The 19,050-nt window shown below is 48.9% G+C and overlaps 2 long non-coding RNA genes across 2 annotated transcripts; one reads left to right on the top strand and one right to left on the bottom strand.

Moving 5' to 3' along the window:
* Positions 1–4,094: 4,094 nt before the first annotated feature.
* On the bottom strand, positions 4,095–5,499 carry LOC135393118 (uncharacterized). Its single transcript, XR_010422464.1, has 2 exons — positions 4,933–5,499; positions 4,095–4,366 (listed from the first exon to the last, which is right to left on the bottom strand). It is a non-coding gene; the product is annotated as an uncharacterized LOC135393118 (long non-coding RNA).
* A 6,293-nt stretch (positions 5,500–11,792) lies between these two features.
* Positions 11,793–12,393, top strand: LOC135393117 (uncharacterized). Its single transcript, XR_010422463.1, has 3 exons — positions 11,793–11,879; positions 11,957–12,059; positions 12,131–12,393. It is a non-coding gene; the product is annotated as an uncharacterized LOC135393117 (long non-coding RNA).
* The last annotated feature ends 6,657 nt before the right edge of the window (positions 12,394–19,050 follow it).

Raw genomic sequence — 19,050 nt, 5'->3', positions numbered from 1 at the left:
GAATCGGGTCATTGGATTCGGTAGGCTCTTGATCAGGTCCTAGTTCTACCTCCCCAACAAATGCGTCACGATGCTTCAAGTACTGCAAACGCTCTTTGATTTTCATTTCGTCGACGACCAGGGAGCAAACTTTCGCTTGAGGCGCGCTTACTGCGTCAGACTCCGACTGCAGCCTTTTTTGAACCAAGGGTGTGAATCCCACTTGTCCAGCAGCCGTGCAAATTTTCCCCGTGTATCGCTGAAGCGTGCTCCGGCTCGGCAACTTTAAGAGGTCCTCGGATCTTAGATGTTCGTAAGCATGCGTGGACAGGCTCTTCAGCACAACGGCATGGCGCAAGGTCAGGTCGGACCATGATGGTGTCTTCCGTTTGAAATTTTTGACCTGGTCCAACAGGAAGCTTCCCCGGACGTCTTTTGTCTCAGCGGCGGCTACCACATCTAGATATTGGGACACATTCCTTCCCTCCTTCAAGTTCTTCAGTTCAGTTTTAACGCTATCAAGCGAAAACTGCAGCTTCCTGATCCGGGATTTTAAGTCTCTCTCTTTACGTGACCACCTGCGACGTTCGAGCACAGATGCGGACGTGCGGGCTTTAATGTCGACTTGGACGGCTTGGTCCTTTAACGTGGGTGTCACATTTACGCTTTGCGAGAAAACGTTCACGGCTGCACAGCCGCTATTGAGACCGGAACCTTGCGACGATGGGGAGCTGAAAACTCGCCCCTCTTGCACAAACTCCACGCCATGGACAGTAGGTCGCGGCTGCAAAACGCAGAAAGTCTGCGGAATATTGGCATTAGTCTGTGCGGCTCCGTCCACGTCCCTTTTCTTCTTTGGAGCTGGAGGGCTGCAATACGTGTCTTCAAACACACTCGGAACCGCACCCCTTTTCAGCCGACGTGTCTTGCAACTTTCTTTGAAATCGGAAGGCGTGAAATGGAGGCTGCAGACCGATGAATATGTTTTTGGGCACCAGTCAGGCCGAGAGATGGCTTTCAGCCACTGTACTCGAAGTCGCTCCTCACTAGGTATCTCATGAAACGAGATGCCTTTGACTTTGTTCTTAGAGTCAGACTTGCACCCAGGCAAGCAACAGTATGACATGCCGACGTCTCACCTGTGCCAGGAGTGAAAGTGCACCACGGAAGTTTTCCTGACGCCGTCAGGGCGTCTCGGTATGCTGCCAGCGTCAGTACACGGTATGGCGATAACAGAAGGAAAATGCCCGGAACGAGATTTTCCAGACATCTGTCTTGTCAGACAGTCTCTGTCTCAGACGCTCTCGATGTGAAGAGCCACAGAATCATCCACCAAGTCATCCCCTCCCCGTAAAAAAAGTAAGATCAAAAGCAGAAAGGAGATAAGAAAGGAGCGAACCCGTGACCCTTCGAATCATGACAATCGATTGTCATCCGACGTACGATATGATTTCGGCAGGTGATTCAGCAGTGCAAAGGCGCAGGGGAATTCATCTCCGCGATCGAGACCACAGCTATGAGAGGCAGTGACGTATAGCCAGAAAAAAAAAGTTTCGAGAGAGGATCTATGGGAAGCTCATATGGGAACTCCATGACTCAAAAGTCTGACTCTGGACAGAGGTGCAAACACACGACAAGGTCCACGACTGAGTCCCCTTGTCGTGTGTTTGCATCTCTGCCCAGACTCAGGCTTTTCAGTCATGGAGTTCGTCCACCAGCTTGCCTGTGTTATGCCATTCTCTCCCTTATATGGGACAGGCGGATTTCCGTTCTTCGTCCTTCCCCAGATGCACTACGATTAGGTATGGTTTCAAGGGGGGAGGGCTAAAAGGCTCAAAGCCCCCCCCCCCCCCCATCGCTACGCCACTGACATATCCTAAGTTGCTTCGCGTTGTGTCATGGAAGCATTTGTTGATGTGAAACATGCAGGCAGTGGACGTGCTTTCAGGGTACAAAGAACACACCAAGCCTTATCCGAAAGGTTACAAGTGCACACTCTAGTTACGCCTCTAGTGCCTTTCTGGCTTCTCCGCTTTGGCAGAGGCGAACCCGAATACGCATGCAATCATTACGGAAAACCTACTATTTGTTGCTCACAGAGGTGCACTTGATATCTCAAGATAAACGAAGAGCATACAAATTTTCCAATTTATATGTATAGTGACAGGCTTGGAAGCAGATGAGGGTATAGGTTGACACCAGACAGACAGAACACAGCTGGCAGGCAGACGACGCTGCAGTCACGCGCGAAACCGAAACATCACGCGCCAGAAAACGGAGCGATATGATGATCATACCCCGTGTATGTGGCGCCACTACACTGGACGGCCGGTTCGCATGGGTTCCTCTTCGACTGGGCAGGCATTGAAGTATATAGGAGGCTATGGTAAGGTGATCCGACGCCGCGTCTCCTCCACGCGGTCGGGTGGTTCAAGGTCGGTCCGCGCTTCTCTTCCATGCCGACAGAGCGCGACACTCGTATTGGGGCCCTCTTATCATTGCTTCCGCGTTTACCGTGCATTGGCTCAAAATTGAAGAGCGCGCTATTTTGATTCTGAGTCTTGCCTCCGCTTACAAACTCATGTATTTGATGACAAAAAAAGCTCTGATGACAACGGATCCGACATGGGGAAGAAGTGCTTCGTGCCGCGATGTAACTCCGGGTATAAAACGTGTACAGAGAAGGTGTCCCTGTTTTCCGCTCCTGAAGAAGAGGACCGCCTGAAGGTTTGGAGACATGCTACTCCACGCAAAGATCGCCTTCTTCAGACTACAGACTAAGTCTGCGAGAAACATTTCAAAGAAAGGTTCGTCTCGAAAACCTGGGACGCGCTTCACGATGGTCAGGTTGGTCGATGCGCTTCACGGTGGTCATGCGTGTGAGAAAGGAGTATATGGCCAGACAATTGACTACATCCTAGACAATTACAATTTGTCATTCCCATGCAGTGACCATAAAGCTGATTGATATAATGGCGCATATGCTCCATTACCACGTTGCAGAGCGAATGCGCCAGTACTGTACCCAGCTCAAAAGAAACGAAAAGAACAAGACGCGAAGTCTGCGCAAGCTTTCAAAACTAGTCTAGTGGTTTAGCGGAGTGCCGCCTGGTTTTCCACCAGCAGGACACGACTTCTCCTAGCACATACTTTTTCGGCGTCGTAGTCTTGCTTTGTTGATATCGCACTGATTTGAATTTGAGCGCCCGTGTGTGTGCCTGACGTTTTTTTAAGTCGTCTCATTTTTCTTTCTTGACATTTTTAAATGTTTAATAAATGTGTCGCCTAGCCGTGTCGACTCCGTTCCTCTTTCCTTTTTACCTTGCGGTAGCCCTTCGGCAAATCTCCTAATACTATACCGGCAACCTATTCAAACTTTCAGCACTTCTTAAGTTGTTTCCTCGCTCTCGCATCTTCCTATATATTAGTACCACATTTTCAAAACAACGCAACAAATTGAATTTCTTCTTAATGCAAAGAAACTCTAATTTGTCGTTGCCCCCTATTCTCTCCGTTTCCTTGGCTTGCTGCCGTTTCGGGTTCCGGTAGCACATTCGACTGTATGCCTTCCACTTCGCGCCAGTGGTTCACTTTATGCTGTGGTGACAATGTTCAATCAGGCGACTTACGACATTCACCAGAGCATTCGTATGAAGGCTTACAGAAGCGCGCTACACAGGCATGATGCTTTGGGTGCGTTCCAAAACAAACCCTCGAGTCGAGTAGGTCACATGACCGAGTTGTACCATGTGACCACAGAGTACGCACCCGGTCGAGTAGCTTTGGGAACGCATGGGGGACACCGACCGAGTTAAGATGGAGGCCGGTGTCATCACCGCTCTCATCTCGCGCGCGTCAGATTTATTTTACAGAGACGACGATAACGACGACTGGGAATGTATTGTGAGCTGTTTACGGGAGTCACCATGCCCCGTCAGACATAGTTGCACTCTGTCTTGTCGGCCCAGTGGGCATTTGGCTTTTTCAGCACTTTGTGTATGTATAGTTACTTGTTGCAGTTACATTCAGAGATTCCTTGTCTGGTACTATTTCTTCCAAGACACTGCAGAATTATTCTTAAGCCCCTCTATTGGAGAATGACAGGGAAAAGCAACTGACATTGTCGTGATTTATTTGTTATTTTTTTGTGGGATGGGAGTTTTCACGTACCATTAGCTACCCCAAATGCATAATGTGGATACATCCCGTTGCACTTCGTAGTCAAAAGATATAAAAAAAAGAGAAACGGTAACACCATGACGACAGAAGATAAAAAATACAAAAGGTGGCAGCTGCTGGTTGGAATCCTGGAACTGAGGTAGTGGTGCGGACGTGGTTTGGGTCACGGAAATATCTGCGGCGTCGGAGTCGAATGTTAGTTGAACGGCTGAAACAAAACATGTAATCAGAGCGCGATGAAGCGGTTCTGATAGCACACTTATCGCGGAGCGCGCAAACGCCTATGCTTCATTTATCTTGAAAGAAGTCTGAGCTTGGGCGAAAAGACGGGAAATTCGTGACAGAGTGCTGTCGTTTTGTCCCTTCCTTCCACAGCTCAGAATCTAGCTGAGTTCCACCCAAGCATTTATCCACCAGCTAGCCTGCGCCTATGGTAGTACATATTTTATCTGAAACCTGTTCACACGAACGTACCGACAAACCATCTTACAACTGTGAAGGTAAAGGAAGAAAAGTAAAATTTCATTTAAAATCCCATTTCCAACACACGCACACAAAAGTAATAATAATAATAATGCTGGACAGTAATAGCCCTTGCTCCCAATATAGTTTTGAACGTTTCACGTAGAGCTCCGCCTTTACAAGACCACGTGACTACAAGGCAGTGAAAGAAATAAACATTGCAGAGCAGCTGTTAGTGAACATATGCTAAATAGATAATGGAAAAGCAACGTACATGGAGACAAAATAGAAAAGCGCACCAGCGAGACTCACTTTTTCCTGGGAAATGTATCCGGCTCGCATGTCTTTGGGCGTTCGCCTGGTCCTCAAAAACCATGTCGCACAATCCGCATAGGAAGAGTGTGGCCATTTCGGTGTCCAGTTGTGTATTGATAACCCGTTGTGGAGGTCGAGGCTTTTTGACAACCACATGTTCAGCTGGTTTCGATGCCGCGCTTTCGCGGAAAACAGCAGACGACAAAAGCATGACGTCATTACTCGGGCGAACCTTCACTGACCGGCCTTCGGAGGAGAGTTGAATCGAGTTAACTCTCTCCTTACTCTACCTTGTTTTGGAACGCGGGTAGTGACGTCATCGAGTTACTCGACCCGGTTTTGGAACGGCGCTTCGGGTAGAGCGCTACTCCCGAGTTGACTCGAGTAGGATTTGGAACGCACCCTTTAGCAGCCCTTGCTTTCCATGCGAGCGGAGCCGCACGTCGGGCCCAATCACGGTGGCGCCAGCTCACGGCGGATGTTTGAACCGCGGACAGAATTTTGCTCTCTCCCGACGCGCCGTCACTCCACCTGAAAGACTTCTACCACCGTGCTGGGGGGTTCGTCTTGCCCACTGATCTCTATCTATAAAGGCTGGATGGCGCATGGGAGAGGGGCTCGCGGGGGAGAGGCGTGCATTCGGGCCGCCATGTTGGGAGGCCCTAAAGCGCAGTGTGCGCCCATAGAAAACAATGGGAGGCAACGGAGATTGTGAGAATTTATAGCGCTGCAGGCGTTGATCGTTGCTTGTCATCACACAATTTTGTAAGGTGCCAGTATACTGATGTATCCTAACAGTGTTTCACAGGTGTCCTGCCGTTCGATTCTTAATTACGTTATGTTTTGCATTCCGAAACTAGACCGTCACAGCAGTGCAGCGCTGGGGATTGTACTACAGTACGTTTCCCAGCCAATATTTCAACAAGAAACGATGTGAGGTTAACAACCACCATGTATGTAATATCCCGTGCTGCGTTCTGGACAAAAATTGTTCCATAAAGAACGGTCCGGGAAAGGATATACTCGCATGGCAGAAAGAGATCGTTCTGTAGAATCACAGCCGTTGTTTTAGCCGTGTATCGGTTTCGTATGATTTATATCAAGCACCGCCGCAGAAAGTGTCTTTTAGTGAACGACTGCGGTGCTTTGCCTCGCAAATATGGACACACCGAAGCAGCCCAAATACGTTGTGAGCGTGATCTAATTGCTTCACGCAATTAGAACACGCTCGTTCTGTAGAATCACAGCCGTTGTTTTAGCCGTGTATCGGTTTCGTATGATTTATATCAAGCACCGCCGCAGAAAGTGTCGTTTCGTGAACGACTGCGGTGCTTTGCCTCGCAAATATGGACACACCGAAGCAGCCCAAATATGTTGTGAGCGTGATCTAATTGCTTCACGCAATTAGAACACGCTCGTTAGGACAGTTAATCAGGTAGTGATGTAAGCTTAATCAATTAAGTTACTTAAAAGTGGTAACACCTCCTTGAGACACAAGATTTACCTCTTTTTGAAGCACAGCCCTTCTATGTTTGTTTGTTTCTTCCTTCATTTGTTCTGATTATTTGCAGGGGCGGTTGTGCCAAACTGAATGTCCTTCTCGAGTACTCACATGCTTTTGCTGAATACAACTGCAGCGTGAGCAAAGCTGCTTAGGAACGGGGGCCTGCTATCCAGTGCCGACTTTGTCATGCTTGTCATGTGGAGCACGTTCGAAAAAATGCAGCTGCACATCTGAAACTCCAATGAGTATCATCGTCATCTACAAGAGAGCGCCGTTGTGAGACCAGACACGCTTTCTGAATATCTTCTATGGCACCTTCCGCAGTTTGCACAATTTTGTTCAGCATCGAAGTCTCGTAGGAACCACTTTGCATTAACTGTGACTCCCATCTTACATTTTGATGTGCAAGGGCCTTCTTGCACTACACACGTATGGTCTGCAACAGGATAATTGCAGCAGGACGATTTGGAGCTTGAAACAGTTGTGATTTTGTTATTTTCTTGCACTACACACGTATGGTCTGCAACAGGATAATTGCAGCAGGACGATTTGGAGCTTGAAACAGTTGTGATTTTGTTATTTTGGCCCTCGTGTACCCCGTCTGTGAAGCGTAAACAAAAAAAAAATCTAACACGATATGCTTTTGTAAAGAAGGTCACTGATGGTGAGTAAAGAGAATATACAAGTTCAAGTTTATTCAACATTTTATATCAAGTTTATACAACATCACGTTTATTCAAGTTATTTCTTGCACTTATGCGTTTCAGGATACAATGAACGTGCAGAGAGGTCACAAAAGACTACATTTATTGTTTTATGACCTTGCTACAATGACAATATATATTTTAGGAATGACAATGGACAGGTACTCTCTCTAAATTTGTAGCACTCAATTTTAGGTTAGAATGAGCAATGAATAGCAACTTCCCTCCTGGTATTTTCTTATATATGATGAATTTTGAATTTAATGTGATCAAATATGTGTTAATATAATAATCTATATAAGAATATAATATGTGATAAATGAATGTGATCAACAGTAGATGTAAACAACACCAGTAGCCAGAGAAGTGCATTCTCAAGAAATAATTTTCTTCTTATAGCATATATGTGCATGCCTATTAACTGAAACAATTATCACCGTTCTCACGGTTTTAATTTCTGAGAGTGTACTGTAGAGACGGCTTAGATCTACAACAGTTAATACAAGGTATTATATACTGTGAATACATTTAAAAATCCCATGTGACACATACTTTTTGGAGGTGCTGTGGTAATCAAAGTTTGTGGGCATTACGCAGGTTCTGCACCCATTTCTTGAGTATGTCGAGGCAGCTGTGAAGTAACTTGCATTGATGATGATTATTCGAATTTTTATGATGCATCGACAACAAAGGAAATAATACATCAGAACATTGGTTTGGGTGCAACCAGTTAAAAATGAATATGTTGTTTAATAAATGCATTGGACAAATGTTAAAACATCAGTTTAAAACATGGTTTACAATCCCTGTATCTTCTAAAAATTAAAAAGATGAAAAACTATTCTAAAAAGAATATGGGGAACTCTTCTAAAAAGAATTATAATCTCTAATTATTATATTGCTGGGTGAAGGAGCCTAAAGTGTAAGGTGTGTTTCTGATGTGAACATGTAAGAAAATATGCAAAACTGAGAGAGGCTAACCACAGTGCGTGCACTGAGGTTGTTCCTTCTTGTAAAGTAGAAACCAGTGGATGAGGAACGTGATACTTACCTGTACACCCAGCCGTATCACACTACACAGATTATTCACTGGGTAGCCCTCATGACGAAACCTGTATTGAGAGACCACTTTTGCCTTAAAAACTGCTTCAAATAGCACGACACGCTACAAATTATTACTATCGTAACAAGCTGACGATACAGCTCAGACAAAGGCGTTATTCAAGTCGCGCCACACCACCGTTACGTAGGATTCTTTGTCACAAATCAAACCAAGGCACAAAACAATACCAATACATGAAAAAAGGTGACAATCGTGGTCTCATTATGACGTAATACCGAACTTGTGCGTGAAGGTAATTCAAAGAAATAAATGTGGCACTTGCTTCCGCAGAGAATACCGTGTACCATGCTAGCAATGCATGCAAAAAAGCGCTCGAGTGCTCGCACATAGATTGATGACAACACTACCTGTGCAGTGTAACGTGTTCTTTCAAGCATATTATGCACTCAAACTGTATTCGCCGCCAGGTAAAATGCAAGTGTGCTCGATTGAACGTCGGAAGAGCGATAAAGCAACCTGCATCCAGTGCTCGTTTTGGGCAAAAAAACACTTCATAATGGTCAACTAAATATATAGAATGAACGCCTATTTATTCCTCGATAAAGAGTGACTCACCTGTATAAATTTAGGCCCTGTAACCTTGCCAGTACGGTTGGTACGACCGTAATTGCAAGAAGTTGCCATGATCGCTGCGGCGCTGCGGCGACTGTTGCGGGTACCGTAAGATGGCGGCCGGTTTCTTCACGCTCGCCAACGCCTCCTCTATAAATGAATTATCTATGAATTATAGAGGAGGCGTTGCGCTCGCGCTCCCTATCCGCGATCCAGCCCACTGATCTCTATGTATAAAGGCTGGATAGCGGATGGGTGAGGGTATCGCGGGAAAGGGTACGACAACCGGCCGCCATATTGCGGTGCTCAAAAGAGCGATTACAGCCCATAGGAATGCATGTAAGCTGTGACAAGTTTTGCTGTTTGTGAGCGCTTCCCTTGCTGCTTCGCTAAAATTTTGCCGGGGATCGCTGCAGAAATCCCTCCTGATTGGGTTCCTTACGTTTTTTGTGTGAAATCCCGTCACATACCTGTTATTTCCTGTCTATTTTGTATTCGTGTGAGCGCGCGTCGTTCCAATCTTGCACTTTGAACTACGATTATGTGATTTGCTGGTTTTGTGTGGTGTTTTATTTGTTGTGTTACGTTTCCTTTGTCGTCCGTCAGCGTGTGCAGCATGTTGCTTCTCGTGTTTCTCCCATTTCCTTTCTGCTCGGGGGTGTGGAATGCCAGGGAGCAGTATTCTCAGAATTGACTCTTGGCATTCAGCAATGTTTGGAACGTTTGTTTATGAAACCACCTTAATATGCTTTGCACAGGAAGTTTAGATATTACTAGCCATGACACGAAATGTCGAACGGCACTAAAGCACTTCCAAAGGACTAGAATGAGATTAAGTATGTGATATAAAGGCTGTATGACGGTAAAAACATATTGACTAGAAATATGTGCACTGGGGAGGGAAATGGCGGTAAAGACAGTTCAAAATAACTAGAGGTAGAGTGAATTAGTCATAAAAAGGCTAAGTAGCAAGGTCTTGTGGTGAAAGCTCCAACATTGAAGTATCACAAGTCCAGTTGCAAAAGTAAGTTTGGAGCAGTCAATCAGGTAAGTGAGTAGTGTGCATTACTGGTTGTTGAATATGATCAACCTTGACAATTTCTTTCGCAGATGAGGCCTGGCTGTCACCTTCTCTGTATATTCCTTGGCAAGGTGGTACAGTCTGATCCTGCTGTAGCACTGGGAAACTTCTTTGATAAGACGGATCACATGGTTTTCATTTGGGCTGCATTCGAACATATGTTGTTGCAAACTGTGGAAGATGGTGGGCAGCAGTGATGTTGATGAGATATGTTGCAAGACTGCTCTCGTTAGAAGCTCCCCAACCTCAGCATGCGGAGGTAAAGATCCATCGGAAATGTTAAGCATCTGCCTAACCAGCTTCTCGGCAATTTTGCAGATGGTGACAACACTGTCGGATGGCATGATAAGCCCACCACGCGACTTTCGGAGCAGTAGGGCACTTTGGGAAGCAACATCAGTCAAGGCGTCAATGCAGTCTGCACACGAGATCTTTTTCGTAACTGTCTTGACCACATAGCCTGCTATATACCCCACGACGTCCTCCACAAAGGCCGTCAGTCGTTCTAAGTCTGGACCTACCCCATAATCGTGATCCTTGAGCTGCTCCGTGTCAGTGACACCAAAATAACGTGATGTATGGACATCGATCTCATCAGTGGAGGCCGCTGCTGCTGCTGTAGAGGCTACGGTAAGTATATGAGTGGAGTCCAGCACTGTGCAGTTTCCTCTTCCAGGTTGAATCTCATGGTGTATGAGGAGCCTTTCGTAGGCAGCCATGAAGTGCCCTGCTGTTGGATTGTTTGACCACCCACCTCGGCCACGGAGTGCACAGAAAAACAGCTCGAGGTGGTCTTGCGAGAGCTTGTATGTGAGTAGGTATTTCAGGAGAGGAGTGTCACCTGACAGTAGGCATTCACAAAGGCTCTCGAGGCTTGACATGTTCACAAGAAAGCCCGAGAATCCTGTTTTGCGTGGGGACTCTAGGAGTGGCCTCCCACTGCAGTCTTTCAGACCAGCGATGTACCCACGCATCTCAGCAAAAAATGTCATCCAAAGGTGTCTGGTTGCGTGCCGTAATGGAGCCTTGAAGTTCTTAGCCAATGGGTTGCGGGAGTTCATTATGTCAAAGAGGCGGTCAAACTTTCTCAAGAATGTCATCGTTGCCTCGCACTCTTTAAACATCGGAATGTGCAGGTCCTTATCACAGAATTCCAAGGCGTCGGCGACACTCGAACTTAATGTCTGAGCTGCAAGGTTGACTTTCATTTTTTGACTTGTCCAGTCAATGTGCGCTGCCTTGAGCTTGTTGCCTCCACGAAGACCCTCGGATTTCTGCTGCTTGTGTAGGCAGACAAGGTAGCTCCACTTGATCATCTTCCCATCGCCATCCTGTAACGTGTCCATGGTAGCCAATGCGTTTCGGATGAGTTTCAGCATATGGCAAGCGTCCAGGATGACATGGACCCTCCATGAAGCATCAGAAGGGTGCTGGAACCACGGTCTGATATTAGGGATTCTCATGTTGGCGCCAAGCTCCTGAAACATCGTGAGGTTAGAGCCTAAACCGTCACTGACAATCGTTGCTATGAGGACACCAGTGTCGTGCAACTTCTGAAGGCAGAGGCTGACTAGGTTGGCCTTCTCCTCTCCACTAAGGCTGTTGATAAGAAAGTATGCACATGGCACTTTCCAACTGCCATCCATTGCAACCACGAGGAACACAAGAGCTTGCGTCGCTGGCTCCTGGCTGTCGTCGTTGACTCCTGTGCCAAGGTCTACAAAGCCTTGGAATGGATGTCCTGTAAACTGTATCTGCTTCTTGATACTCATCTCATCAAGCATGAGGGAACACAGGACACGCTTCGAAAGCTTCTGCTGCTCATCTACCTTTGCTTGAAGAGCATCAAATGCCTCCTGCGTAAATCCTGGTTCACCATGGATGGAGCTGTACCATGTCCTCATTGTTGATTGATGATGTAGTGCCATGTTCAAAGTACGCCTGACATACTCATATGCCTTGGCTGAATAGAACTGCAGGGTGAGTGCAAAGCGGCGAAGTGTCTCTGGGTACTTTTCCCTGCTTACTTTACCTCCCTTATTTTTCATTGTACGCAGCACGAGATCAAGCTGTACATCGGAGGGCGAGCCACGGAGCATGTCACTGCACTGTGCTGACACAAGAGATTTGTCCCGAAGGTCACTCATTATGCCTTCCACAGTGAGCACCTTCTTTTGCAATCTTGTAGCTTTTTCACGTGTACACTTTAACTTTTTCTTCACTCTTTCTAGAGCCTCAAGTGTTACGTTGGCCTTTCGCTTGAGTGTGCGTGGACTGTCTCGTACCACATAGCTGTGGTCTGCAGCAGGGTCATGTGGTCGTGTAGCCGGTTGTGATGACGTCCCTGGCTGTGCAACCTCGTTGACTTCCTCCGACTCCACATTGCATCTAATTGGGGGGACCCTCCTTGGTTGCACGGTCTGTGTGAAAATGTAAGGACAGATATTGCAAAATGTTTGTGTTCGTCAGTTATCCTAAGCAGGGAGAATAAAGAGTAGACGTTTGAGGTTGAAAAATTATTTATTGTCTGAGTAAACATTCTGGAACGTACCAAAAAGATGTGTGGCTGGTGTGCTAGTATATCTCACAAATGAGTTATGTTGGGCAAAATTTTCATGCAGTACCTTTTTCAAATGCAAATTTGCAATACAAATTTTCATGCATCTTAGTATTGTCCTATGCAATATGAAGTGGCTTTTAACTGCATGTGAATGCATAATTCAGGAGTGTATTTGTATATTGGACTAGCTGCTGCATAAGGTACCCTTCATGCAATACTGATTCTAGTCAGCAACCATTGCTTGAAACTCTTAACTAGGGAGCATGATTCATAGAGGCCAGATTTTCATGCAAATACATACTTTCAACCATGCATGCTTTTTGTACACTGCTTAATGTAAGATACTGTTGCCCCAGGAAATTTGTTAAATGTTTTAAATGCATGCAAGTGCATTGCTAGAGGTGCATATATCGAGCAAGTATAATGAATTTTTCATGCGTGTTCAACCAGCTTTTAGTGCATATAAATCCAGCCTCTACATATGATGCATGCATTATTACTTTTTGGAGGTGCTCTGGGAAGTCGAACTTGGTGGGCACAGCGTCAGGCCTCAAACGAACGATCTGCCCCGTTCTGTCGAAGCAGCTGTCTTCAAAATGTTTGCTGCAGACCACTGATGTCTTCGACGGCGTCCAGTCCTTTCGCCTGACGTTTACCACCCACTTTTTTAAAAGGTCCGGGCGGCTGTGAGGGAACCTGCATTAAACCATTTATGCCATGAATTGCGTCAGGGATGACAAGGCTGATCCAGGCAAGCAATTGGGCGATACCGTCATCGCCAAACTCAATGGTAGATCCCACACCTGACAAGTGCGCTTCAACACCTGCTGCGTGCTGAGACCATGCAGAGAACTGCATGAACTCTGTACTATCACAATGACTCTATCCAGATAAAGTACTCCTTAAAGTTTAACGTTTAGATCTTGAAGTACGAGTCACAAAGTTCCGCGCACATGCTCAACGGCTACGTTTTGTCGCCCCGCTCGTGGACTAATAAATCACATAGAACTACGTCACTTACTTGTGAAATGTCGTTCCCGGTGCCTTGCCAGTACGGGCAGTACATCCATAGCCACAGCAGGCGGGCATGACACGATAAAAATGTTACGCAAAGGCGCATGCAGAATATGCAGGTGTAGTCGCGAATGGCAATGTTTTGAGCTTCCCAAGATGGCGGCCGGTGACCGTACGGTTGCACCCTCAATCCGCAATCGAGATCAGTGGTCTTGCCGAGGCGCCACTTGATGGCTCTGGCTTCGGTTGGCCGTCCGCTGTTTCTGGCCGGTTTCGGTTTCGAGATGGGGTCTGCCGGCCGTCTCGTGGAGCGCCCTTGATTTGATTTTGGAGGCCTTTTCCCACTTGAGGAGGACTTTCTTCGTGTCGTTGATCTGGGGTTGGGACCTGGGTGACGCCTCGAAGCCCAACATGATGGCGATAGGGACTGGTGTCTTGGGCACTCCGTCTTCGCGTAAGGCCGGGCAAGTCTGCAGGATGTGTTGTATGTCCTCTTCCTCTCTGGTGTTACATAGGGTACATATGCTGGGTTTGCGTTTCCAAATAGTTCGCAGAGTCGCTTCTCTGTTGGGAGGGAGCCTGTACGGGCTTGAAACAAGAGGCCACTTGCTCTGTCTCCGTTGTAGAAGGTTTCGGGTGCCGGAGTTGTCTTGTTTTCAGAGTAGATGGTCATGCTTCTTTTCTTCGCTGTCTCCGAGTGCCACCTTTTTTCTTCAGTCCGGGTTAGTTCCTTCTTGGTTGTATTGTTCCACTCACGTTCGTTCCTCGCTTTGTGTCTGGTGGTGTCCTTGCTATATATGCGGTGAATTTGGCTGATTTTTTTTTATCCAGTGCGTTCGGGTGCCCCTGTAACGGAGGTCTCGGAAGACTCGTGTTAATAGGGTATCGTTTGGTCTGTGAATGAGACGTTCAAGGTATTTTGTTTTTGCCCGGGTTTCTCGGAAAGAGTAGGTAGACCAGGCCATTTCTCCTTGAATGGCGGGATTTGGTGTGACGAATGATCCTCCGAGAATCCATCTTCCGATCTCGCGTTGTTGCCGTTCGAGCTGGTCCGTTGCTTGCTTGCTGAGGCAAATGACGTCGTTCGCGTATGTAGCAGCAGGCACGGCGTAAGCTTTCCATATCAGTCTTCCCACGTCGTATGGTTGGTAGGAATGGCGTGCTATATTCCACACCTGGCCTTTTTTCATGTTTGTTTTCAGGATGAGGTTCTGTTCACGTTTCTGGAGATATTCCTTGCAATTTTCGATCGTAATACCGAGGTATTTGTACGTGTCTGTATACTGAATATCAAATTCTTGCAGGCGCAGCGTGGGTTTGTCATCGGACGGTCCAAAGTGCATGATATTTGTCTTTTCCCGGCTGAACCGCATGCCCTATCACTTTTGGCATGGTGCGTGCAAATGTCCAGGAGTTTTTGCATGTCGTTTGCATTGGTAATTAGTAGCAAAATATCGTCTGCAAAGGCAAGGGCTGTGAGCCCTGCACCATCCGCGGATGGAAGCGGATATCCGCAAGATACTTGCGGATTCGGATGAAAATTTAGCACTTCCTGCGGTGTGCGGATCGGATGCGGATGGCTCGAGGTCGGATGCGGTCGGACGCGGATGTGAAAGCAGCGGATCGGTAGCGGATCGGATGCGGATATACCGCGTGCTGTAATTTTTCGACCAGCAATTTCTTTCTATTTCGCGCCGACAGCGAGCGCATGCTCGGGTTCACCTTTGACCACGGCCAAGACGGGAGAGGAGGCATTCTGGCATCTCGAACCACGCGAGCACCGGCGAGGTAGCGTTCCACGCGTTGCAGAAGTCTCTCCATATCGCGTTTGTTGAAAGGTTTACCTTTGCTTGTCGTCGTGAGTCCTTCCGTGACAGCATGGGGGCATCCGAAATTATACCAACATGTGATTCCTGCGGTCTTTACGCGCCCTACGAAACTTGCGGATTTTGCGGATGTAAACTGTTGTGTATGCTGCGGATGCGGATAACGTGTACGCGGATGCGGGTCGGGTGCGGATGCAAAAAAACTCATCCGCGCAGGGCTCTATGATGCACGTATCTTCAGTCGTTCCGTTTGTTTGTTGTGTGTGCATATGGATTCCTTTTCCTGACGAATGCAGTGCCACAAGGAGGACGTCGATGAAGATGTCGAAGAGAGTGGGTGATAGAGGGCAACCCTGCCTCAGGCCGACTTCTTGTTGAATCGTTTTTGATGTAAAGTTCCCGATGTGATATTTGTTCGTGCAGTCCCTGTATAGTTCCTGGATAATGTCTATGATGTCTTTTGGTAATCCCATTGATCGCATCTTTGCAGTAAGCATGCTATGGGGTACAGCGTCATATGCTTTCTCCTGGTCGAGAAAGACAAGGAACAGATCTTTGTTTTCGATTTGCGCCATTTCTATGATTTGAGTGAGTGTGAATACGTTGTCACTTGTTCGTCTATTCCTCCGAAACCCGTTTTGTACGTCAGATAGCTTTGGGTCGCATTGGTATTGTAGTCTTTCCGTCAGAATTAATCGACGCGAACAGCTTGTACACGTTACTCTGCAGCGCAATTGGCCGATATGAGTTGAATTCCTCTTTTGGATTGCCTTTCCCTTTGTGAATTAGCTGGATATTTGCCACTCTCCATTGGTTTGGTATGCTTTTGGTCTGTAGGATATGGGGTAAGCACATAGTCAGTGTTTCGAGTGCATTGGGTTTTAGGACTGTAGCAGCAGCGTCATAATCATCACCAGCACCGCCATCGGTTACGCGCAGCACTGCGCGTGACCCGAGCTTTCGTTTTCGGTTCATCGCCATTAACCGTCATTAAACCCATCAACCTCAGTAGAGCCTGGTCGCCTCATTCCTCGCTCTACAACTGGTGACCCGAACGTGATGTCTTAGCGTTCCACCATCATGAACGGTGACCAGCATTCCACCAGCTCTTCGCCTCCCAGCCGGCCACCGCCACTTGCACCGCTCGAGGCTTCTGTGGCACCGCTCCGCCTGCCGCCTTTCTCCATCTCCGATCCTCAGCTGTGGTTCGCGCAGGCGGAGGTTCTCTTCGATGGACGGCGCGTCACTTCTCAAGCCTCAAGGTTTGGCCACGCCATCGCAAACCTTCCTCCCGAAGCTGCGGCGGAAGTCCGCGACATAATCATCCACCCTCACCCCGAGTTACCCTACGACACCTTAAGGGACGAGTTAATTCGCCGCACATCTGCTTCGGAGGAGCGGCGATTGCAGCAGCTTCTGAACAGGGAAGAGCTCGGCGATCGACGGCCCACACAGCTACTACGCCGCATGCGCGACCTCGCGGGCAACCCTACCACGGACGACTCACTACTACGCGAGCTCTTCCTACAACGTTTGCCCCACAACGTACGCATGATCCTGGCCGCCGGCGAAAATTCCCGCCTGGATGACTTGGCGAAGATGGCGGACCGTATTTTGGATTTTGCTGGCCTTCCATCACCAGGAGCCGTTGCCGCCCTGGCCCCCCGCACCTCCCCTCCACCGGTGGACGTTGCAATCAATGCCATCAGCACGTCGCTCCAGCAACTCCAGACTACGGTGGCGGCCCTGGTGAACCGGGTGGACGCCATTCCCCCGCAGCGACCACGTTCCCCTCGGCGCCCATTTTGCCGTCGCTGCTCGCCATCCCGTCAACGGTCTCCTTCGCCCTCTCAGCACCACTTCTGCTGGTATCATCGAAAATTCGGCGATGCCGCAAGGAACTGCCAGGCCCCTTGCTCGTGGCCGGGAAACGCTCCCCCCAACCATTAACGGCTGGCATGGCTGGGGGCGACAACAGCCGGCTCTTCCGGATCACGGACCGCGTGTCCGGCTGTCGCTTCCTGGTGGATACCGGGGCTGACGTGAGCGTCGTTCCACCAACCCCCGCAGAAAAACGACACCGACAACCAGACTTGGCTTTGCAGGCCGTCAACAAGTCCACCATCTCAACTTACGGTCAACGCTCCGTCACCCTCGACCTCGGCCTGCGCAGGGTATTTCGTTGGGTTTTTACCATCGCCGACCTCCCCTTCGCAATCCTTGGCGCCGACTTCCTCCACCATTTCGACCTTCTTGTGGATATTAGACGCCAGCGCCTCGTCGACAACACTACTTCTTTGCACGTTTATGGAGCCCCAGCGCATATAGCCGCCATTAGTCCCACCATACGGCTACCGTTGCCCACTGCTTTCGCCGACATTGTCACGGAGTTCCCCGCTGTCCTGCGCCAATCGCACGCCTCTTGCCCACCTCGCCACAGCGTCACTCACCACATCGTGACACGAGGCCCCCCTGTCTTCGCTCGCCCCAGACGGCTGGCTCCAGAGCGCCTCGTCATTGCCAAGAGGGAATTTGAGCACATGCTCGAACTGGGGATCATTCGGCCTTCCTCCAGCCCGTGGTCTTCCGCTCTCCACATGGTGCCCAAAGCAACACCTGGTGATTGGCGCCCATGTGGGGACTACCGTGCACTCAACATCGTCACGGTACCGGACAGATACCCGCTTCCCCATATTCAGGACTTCACCGCGAATCTTGACGGAGCGACCATCTTCTCCAAGATAGACCTCATCAAAGCCTATCACCAAATTCCCGTCCATCCCCCTGACATCCCGAAGACTGCTATAACCACCCCTTTTGGCCTCTTTGAATACGTGCGGATGCCCTTTGGCCTGCGTAATGCCGCGCAGACATTCCAACGATTCATCAACGAAGTGCTCCGCGGCCTGGACTTCGCATTCGCATACATGGATGACATCCTCGTCGCAAGTCCATCTCCGGAGGCTCATCGCGCCCATCTGCGCGCCCTGTTCTCGCGCCTGGAGGACTACGGAGTCTCCATCAATGCCGCCAAGTGCGAGTTTGGCGTTACCACCCTTACCTTCCTGGGACACACCATCACCCCGCAAGGCATCCGGCCACTCGCATCCAAGGTCCAGGCCATCCGAGACTTTCCTGCCCCCACTTCTCGCAAAGGACTTCGTTCATTCCTCGGCCTCGTGACTTTCTACCGACGTTTTGTGCCTCGCTGTGCTGCCTTGCTCCAGCCTCTCTACGCAGCTCTCGGCGCTGACCATCCGAAAGAGGCCCGTGCTGCCACTCTGGAGTGGACACCGGCAGCAGAACGCGCGTTCGAAGAGGTCAAGCAGGCCCTAGCAGATGCTGTGCTGCTCCACCATCCTCGTCCTGACGCCGAGACAGCGTTGTTCGTCGACGCCTCCACTGCTGCTGTCGGCGCAGTCTTGCAGCAGCGTCAGGATGGCCACTGGAAACCTCTCGGTTTCTTTTCCCAACGCTTCTCGCCAGCCGAAACACGCTACAGCACCTTCGGGCGTGAGCTCCTCGCCGCCTACCTGGCATGCAGACACTACCGCCATTTTCTCGAGGGCCGCCCGTTTGTGCTGTACACCGACCACAAGCCTCTCATGTTCGCCCTGCGATCGGCCTCCCTCAACCACTCGCCTCGTGAAACCCGCCACATGTGCTACCTCTTGGAGTTCACGACCGATGTGCGACACGTCGCAGGCGAAGACAATGCCGCTGCCGACGCACTCTCGGGGCCGGACGTCAA

The sequence above is a fragment of the Ornithodoros turicata genome, chromosome 4 (assembly GCF_037126465.1).
Source record: "Ornithodoros turicata isolate Travis chromosome 4, ASM3712646v1, whole genome shotgun sequence".
Taxonomy (NCBI): Eukaryota; Metazoa; Arthropoda; class Arachnida; order Ixodida; family Argasidae; genus Ornithodoros; species Ornithodoros turicata.
This window is presented reverse-complemented; position numbering and strand designations above follow the sequence as displayed.